Source organism: Sinocyclocheilus grahami, unplaced genomic scaffold, assembly GCF_001515645.1.
Source record: "Sinocyclocheilus grahami isolate Dianchi unplaced genomic scaffold, SAMN03320097.WGS_v1.1 scaffold175.1, whole genome shotgun sequence".
NCBI classification, from domain to species: domain Eukaryota; kingdom Metazoa; phylum Chordata; class Actinopteri; order Cypriniformes; family Cyprinidae; genus Sinocyclocheilus; species Sinocyclocheilus grahami.
This window is the reverse complement of record NW_015505354.1, coordinates 663,211-671,373: the sequence shown is the minus strand read 5'-3', so window position 1 is coordinate 671,373 and position 8,163 is coordinate 663,211. Positions and strand designations below refer to the sequence as shown.

The window sequence follows — 8,163 nt, the reverse complement described above, 5'->3', positions numbered from 1 at the left end:
ACTTACAGCATGTATTAACAGTGTGCTAATATTTTGCTTCCATTGATTAGTGAAATTTATTACCCAAGCTGGGTTGTTGCAGAATTTTTATTTTTATTTCAGCGATGGGTCATGTTTAGCCAGATATATGAGATCTGTTGAACAAAACGTGCAATGGAAATTTTAAACATTAAAATATAGAATGCTCCTGGTGAGACACTATAAGGTAATGAAATTAAGAGAAGGAAACACTACCGTTTGTTACAGTATTGCCATTTATATGGAGTTTGTTGCTTTTTTGATGTTTTTTGTTTTTGTTTTGAGGATGGACTTATTTTCTGAGGGTAATCTGACTGGTATTTATGTATGTTGATGTAGAAAGTTACTTTTTTTTTTTTTTAAATTAATGTCATGGTGAATTATACGATATTTTGAAAAGTGTTCATTTGACATTATGATTATTTAATGTAAATAATAGAAACCATAAACCATGAGAAGCCATATGTTTATCTCGGATTCCACTCCAGAGAAAGCTATTTTAAGCTAACCGTTGGTTAATTTGTTAGGTTAAACCAGAAAAAGTGATTTTGATATAAATGATGCGCAAAACCAAAACAGATTTGGTTTCGAATATGGTAAAGAAAGCTTTGTGTTCTGTTCAGATGTTTTCAAATGCTTTTACAGTTTTTACTGTGGTTTATGCACATGCCTTTGATGCGGTTTGTCCATAATAAAATATCATCCATTAATGGTTAGCAGGGTTGGTTGGTTGTGTTGTCTTTGTTTTTGTACCTGACTTAACACTTACTACTTCTAAAAATGAGTCTAATGAGAATAAAATTACTTGCTGCTGTGTGAAACCAAAAACAGTAACTGCACATTTGATCAAAATTGAGTTATGATTGAAATTAGTTCTATTGTCTGCTGGGATCTGTTTTGTGTTAGATGGATTTAGCTGTATTATACATTATATAGATGGGAGTCCTAACAGTGTCATCTGAACAACACCAACGCCAACAACAAAAGCAGCAGAAAGTCAATCTGCAGCCTCATCCTCCTGCTTTCAAAGCATTCGTTCCAAAGACAGAACCAGACTGTGTCCCTTTAAACCCACCTAGTTTTCAGGTCAAAACTCAGCCTGGCATTTTAGAAGTGCTGCAGAGAGAGTCTGCCTTGATTGTGAAGGAGGAGAATGACAGTTGGAAGGAAGTGAAGCTTGAGACGCTAGATGAAAACTCTGGGTGATTCTGGCCTGGAGAAAAACACAGGTAATACATGTATTTCATATGCCCCGATTTGTAAATCACAAAGATGAAGGCAAGAGGCATGCTTTGAAATGCTGTAGTTTTGAATTTGGAATTTTTCTTTTATTTCAGTTAATTAATATTATATTAAAAACACTGTTAATTGATTGAAGATGATAACCTAAGAAGATTCATTTGACCGGAATTTTTTTTTTTGACTGTTTCTTTATCAGTTGACATTTTTCTGTCCCTTTTCCTCTCTGCAGCTTCCCCCTCCCTGGTTTTTCCTTGTCCCCATTGCAGTGTGACTTTCACTGACTTTACATACTTGGACAAACACCTCAAATGGTACCATCGAAGTGAATACCTGGCATGGGTGAAAAACCACAAAGTCTACAACTGCTCTAAAATGTCCTCCAGGATGCTCAGCTGCTCGGCGTGCCACTATCGGTTCTTCTCTCCGAGGTAGCTGGAGACCCACATGCGCAGGGCCCACCTCCCTACGCCCAAACCCATCCGAAAGCGCTACACCTGCCCGCAGTGTGATCGTAGCTTCGATTACATCGGTAACCTGCAAAACCACTGCCGAAGATGCCATGGCTTAGCCACGGTGTGTAAAGATGGCCAAATTAGCTGTGCTAAATGCGGTAAAAGCTTTGCTGGAGTCTGGGGTCTCGGACCACATCGCTGCCATGAGGAAGAGAAGAAACCCAAGGTGGCTGTCGACGAACCCATTTGCACGGACCGTGGCTATTTGTGCCGAGACTGTGGCAAGAACTGCTCTACGCCTCAGTGTCTGACTATACACAAATGCACTCATGCTGGTGAGAAGCCATGCGTCTGCGAAGACTGCGGCCGTAGGTTTCATGATACGGGGAGTCTGCGGAAACACAAAGTCATACATACAGGGAACCGGCCATACAAGTGCCCCGAATGTGGTAAAGAGTTTGCAAGGATGGCCCACCTCAGATGTCATCAGCGAACCCACACAGGGGAAAGGCCGTACCCTTGCCCCCAATGCGGGATGAGATTCAGCCACCGATCGACACTTCGCATCCACCAACAGGTTCACTCTAAGGAAAAAGCATTTTCATGCCCAGACTGTGGCCAAATGTTCTCCGCTCTGAGATACGTGAAGGTCCACCAAAGAGCGCACAACTCTGAGCGAATGCTGCAGTGCAGAGAATGTACGAAGACGTTTTCACAGGAGGACGTGCTCAAGAAACACCTACGCATTCACATGAGCGAACGGCCGTACCAGTGCAACGTCTGCAGCAAACGTTTTGTCCGCATCTCGCACCTGAAAAACCACATGCGCACGCACACCGGCGAGAAACCGTACCGCTGCGAGCAGTGCGGCTCCAGCTACGCCCAATCCGGCGATTTGACCAAACACATAAGGAGACACACGGGGGAAAAACCCTTCGCCTGTTCTGACTGCGACCGCCGCTTCAACAACTCGGGCGACTTGAGCAAGCACAGGCGCAGTCACACGGGCCACAGACCCTACAAGTGTATGGAGTGCGGGATGAGTTTTCTCATGCCCCAGCACCTTAAGTTACACAAACTAACACACACGGGCGAGAGGCCGTACAGCTGCCCGTGGTGTCTCCGCACCTTCACTCGCCCGCACCATCTTTCTCATCCCCATTGAAAAACACATATGAGGATGGATGGAATGAATTGGGAGTTCATTGATGAATTGGAAATCAGTTTAATTTTTAAAAGTAACTGAATCCAGATGCATAGTCTTCCTTTCTGGACTGTCCTTAAAGGTTTAACATTATAGTTATTTTGCATGCTCAACTCCATTGGAGTTATCGAATAGAATTAATGCCTTACTCTTATTGTTGTTAATATGGGCAATAAATTTGGCAAAAAAGCACTAAGACAAACTGTGCTTTTAAAGTGTCTATTTAAGGCACAGGCGTCATTAGCAGTGTAGCTTGTATGTTAATTAATTTAAAGTTCATATTTAACCATTTAAAGACACTGTTGGTTCTACTTCTGCTGTGGCCTAATAATATTCTATGATTATTATTATTATTATTATTTTAATATTAATCTGTGAGCTTTATGATGGAAGCATTCAAGGGCTGCAACATCTCTAATTTGAGGTCAAAATTTCTCTTTGCTGTACTAAAGGCATCTGCAAATATGAATAAAAGGTGAATATGAGGCAAAATTACAGAATTTTTATTTCTGTTTCAACACATTTACGCTACGTTTAGCAGTGATTTTAGGGTTCCATTAAACCCATTTTGTGTTTATATAAAAGTATGTACTTTTGCCTCATTCATTTTTTTAATCATATTTTCAGATGCCTTGTGTACAGCAAAAAAGCAATTTTGTGTTTGTTATCCTAACGCTTTATGGAGGGCACTGTAAATCTGTTGAATTGTCACCAAGTAAATCCTGTAATAGATTGGTTATTTTACAATTTATTGTTCTAGTTGATCCATTTGATGTCAATTTTCAATGCCAAAGTATTCTGAGAGTAAGATAATTGTATTATTATTGTGGCTAGTTTAGATGAAGCAGTAGTATTCCTGATGTAATGATATATATATATAATATCATGCACATTTTAGAGTGGCCTTTTATTGTGGCCAGCCTAAGGCACACCTGTGCAATAATCATTCTGTCTAACCAGCATCTTGATATGCCACACCTGTGAGGTGGATGGATTATCTCGGCAAAGGAGAAGTGCTCACTAACACTGATTTAGACAGATTTGTGAACAATATTTGAGAGAAATAGGCCTTTTGTGTACATAGAAAAAGTCTTAGATCTTTGAGTTCAGCTCATGAAAAATGGGGGCAAAAACAAAAGTGTTGCGTTAATCATTTTGTTCAGTGTGTATATATATATATATATATAAATCAGTATGAATATTTAAGATATAAGAGATGATGAAATCAAATGAGTTGCACTAAAAACTTAACGCAGTGGTTTCATCATTGTATTGGCTTGAACTGTACATCTGAAACTGTATTCTTCTTATCTTAAAACAGTAAATACAGTATGCAAACCATGGCCATTTTGTCTAAAGCATTGTCTTTTTGTATTTCCTTCTCAGCTAGTGCACAGACAACCAAAGCATCGTTGCAGTCTGTGCAGATGCTCAAAGCCAATAGATGGATCACTTGGTCAAAGGGCCCAAACAGGTCTGCTTCAGTCAATGTTGGGGGAATAGCCCTATTATTTTTATGTCTGCGATTACGAGGACAGCACCGTGGCTGGTGCACTGACACAGATAACAAAGATGTATTTAGGGCTAAATAATATTGAGTCTACCTTTGTTTAAAGCTGGAATCAATACTTCTTAAAGCATGTCCATTTTTCATTTAGCAAGCCTCTTCTCTGAGTGGAGGTTGTAAGGAGATGTATGGAAGGGAGTGTGTTTTAATTCTCTCTGTTGCTGTAGTAATAATAATTGTCAGAACAAGCACGGCTCCTGAAGATCGGGTGATAGGGAGGTGAGTCACATGCACAAAATTGATAGATTTTGAAAATTGAGACAGATTACATGACAGTTTTTTTTTCCTCACATGATTTTCTTGTTTTACAGGGTACAGACAGAAAGGACCATTGGAGACAGAGTAACATGAGTAAATCTTTTGAGTTTTTTAATATATGCTCTACAAACACTACTGTATTTTACAAGCCATATCAGTCACTCTATAAAGAATGTAAATGTTTATACATTGACAAACGTTTCAATTTGGTAGCAGTTCCTCCTTTGGGGCACTAGGGGGAAACAGATATCTGTCAGTGTGTGCTTTTGGGAATTAGGATGTGCTTTGGTGCCATCTGTCTCTCTCCTGTGCTTCTCACTCTTCCCACAGTGAGACAATCCTCCTGGGTTACTTCACACAAACAAGTGAAAAAGCACAACAATGCGTAACATGGATTTCTGCATGTGTTACTCCCTTGTCTCCGTGTCAAAGCTTTTTTGATTTCGTTGCACTGTGCTGTTTTTACATAATTTAATTGTATTAATTTGATAGGTGTATGACAGAAGACGATTCTTGCGACTTTTTCCGCCTTTCCCGAACCAGGGCTTAAAAATGCATCACAGGACTCTGTGTTCTTTCTTTTTGTTGCACTATGTCTCGCGGTTTTTAATGCAAGAATGCTGTTTGTATAAACAGTAGAGGAATACACTACACGACTTTAAATCTGAACAGATTTTAAAAGGCATCACACACTTGCCAACTTTGTAAATGGTTACAGAAAAACTTAACATACACTAAACGACTGAAGATCATACACTACTCGACTTTCAAGTCGTTTTCGAACACAAAAAACTTGTGCCTCGTTGTGGAAACACATGACAAATGAAACCGGTACGTGTTCTGAAATTGCCTCAAAATATCAAACATGTTGGATGTGCTCTGACTGGATGGAATCATGGTCTGAAGCTAAAAAAAAAAATTAGTCGGTGCCCATCATACACTAAACGATTTTCTGTGAACTCCGACTGCTCTAAATCTGCAGACTGTTGAATTTCACCAACTAGCATTGACACCTCCAGACAAATCAGGGCACAAATCTATGTAGAAGTCATGTAGCGTATTCCAGCCTTTAGTTTACTACATAGCTACTATGCTATCAAGTGTGTTTACTTTTTTTCTCAGATCATATTTTGATCTTTGACCTATGATATGACCTGTGTTCTTTTGTAAAATGCTCCATCAACGGTCAGTGCTGAAACTCTAATACCCTTATTTACAGTCAGTTTTCTGACCGACCATCTCTAGAATACTCTAAAATTGAATTACTTCAATGTTGAATTAAATAAGAGCCCTCTTGCACATTTTTCCCCTATCTCCAATTTTTTATATGTAATTCCAGCAATCCAATTTTCTTCATATTTTCTCTCAATACTCTTGTCAATTTGCTGAAGGAACAAATTGTTGGCTTTGGTGTGCCGGTGTCACAGTGTCGTCTCGCTGCAGTGGTTTTGGCGCTTGTTGGCCTCAAAGGTCAGTGTGTGGGAAGAGCTGCCGGCTTTCGGGGTCTTCAGGGGGCTTTAGGGCGGCTGCGTCTGTGTCCCTTTGGGCTCAGCCAAGCCCAAATCCACTTCTCTCATTCATGAAAGGGTTACAACAGAGGTCAAATCACCACTTTCCACTCCCTGCGAATAACACAAGCCGTGTGTGAGGGATGGTTTATGTAGGCGTAGATGAAACTGTGTATTTTAGGTGTTTTTTTTGGTCATGGTACTTTCTTGGCACGTATTAACTGCCTGAAAGCTCAGGCACACAAAAGACAGTGAAAAGATGCTGTGAGTTTTGCTTAGGGGAGGTTGGTTAGCACAGAAGACGAGTAAGGTCGGTGCTGTCAAGCTCAAAATGAGGAGCTTCTCATTTTCGATTAGCATCATGGTGCACACAATTGCCATCTTTTTATCTGTTGTGCGGCTCCTAGCGCTTGCGCTTCTCACAGCCCAAATCTGCAATCCACAACTGCTCCTTTCTTCTCCTCCTTACTTCTCCTCCCCAGTCCACCCTTATGCCCTAACCTTTGGCTCTGGGTGTCTGTTTAGCACAGGGATAGAGATGTGGAGGGTGAGGGAGACTGACAGTGTGCGCTCCCCTACTTCGTAAATATGAACTGCACCCAACAGACAGCCTCATTTATCACAAGGGAAAGAGTGCGGGAGGGAAGGAGAGAGAGAGAGAGAAAAGGGATAACCGTCTGGGACGATGTGGCCTCAGCTAGCAGGAAGAGAGTGCGGGGATGAGAAACACGAGAGTAAGGAGGGGAAGACAAGAATAACACAACAACTCAAGCAAGTGCAGGAGGAGAAAGACAACAAGCAGACGTGATGTTTAGAGGAGTCAAATAGTGGGATCAAAAGGATGTAGTTAGAAGAGAGGAGATGTGGTAAAAGATGCAGGCCTACTGAAATACTCTGAGTGAAGAGGAGAGAGCAGAGACCTGACAGTTTGATCAGATGAAGTGCTTAAAATCAAAAAGCATTTGTGATCATTCTGTAGGTCTGAGAAGATCATAAGAGAATAAGGCAAAGTGAGACCGAAAGGAATGACTGTAGCTGTGCCTGGGGCTGGTGTAATGAATAAATCTCATTTTGATCTGCAGTGAATGAACTTATTAACGGATCACAACCTGTAATCTGGCTGTGAGTGTGGATCCTGACAACTCCGCTCCAGTTCATAAGGCTTTAATCCTCAGTGCTGAACACAGGTACTGACCACAGTGACCAAAGGTGACTGAGCTTAAGATGCTGACTTCAGAGTCATTATCGTCTGTGCTCAGTCAGACACTACCGCTTGCTATTGCAATTAAAGCACTAAAGGTAAAAGTACAAAGTAATTTATGATCATTCCTACGTGTGTTGCCATATTAAGTGTTATATGCATACTGAAGCTACATGATCATCTTTTTCATAAATTTTGTATATAATGCTTAAATGCTGCACATGTCTGTCTACACAACTGAATGTAATTTAAGGTACATTTGCTTAAATGCTGCACAAGCAAATGCATTAATGGTACTTAGTGATCACCAGCTACTTTAGTGATTTCTACATAACATCAATATTTATTTTATGAAACAACAAACGTATCTGTATCTGTCTTTAAATTTCTGATTTACTATTGGATCAGAGCCTTCAGGATTTTAAATTATTATGTGATATTATAAACGAATTTTCTGTGCATACCACATGGTAATCACAGCCTATATGATATGGTTAATATCCTTTGCAATAAGACCTTTTAAAAGGGTCGGAATACTTGAAATTAAGGGCTCCTGTAATGAACTAGGCATGAGTGGACTAATATTCCATAATTGGCGCTAATAGCTGCTAACTCAAAGCCAATTGTCTGCCAATAAGAACCTTGTACATTGCCCTCGAGTCTTCATTATGGTCAGTATCTGACCTCTGCATTCCCAAAGACTGAAGGGCAGA

General features: G+C 40.3%; 1 pseudogene; it reads left to right on the top strand.

Annotated features, from left to right (window-relative positions):
* The first annotated feature begins 954 nt into the window (after window positions 1-954).
* On the top strand, window positions 955-2,877 carry LOC107593708 (zinc finger protein 883-like; annotated as a pseudogene).
* The last annotated feature ends 5,286 nt before the right edge of the window (window positions 2,878-8,163 follow it).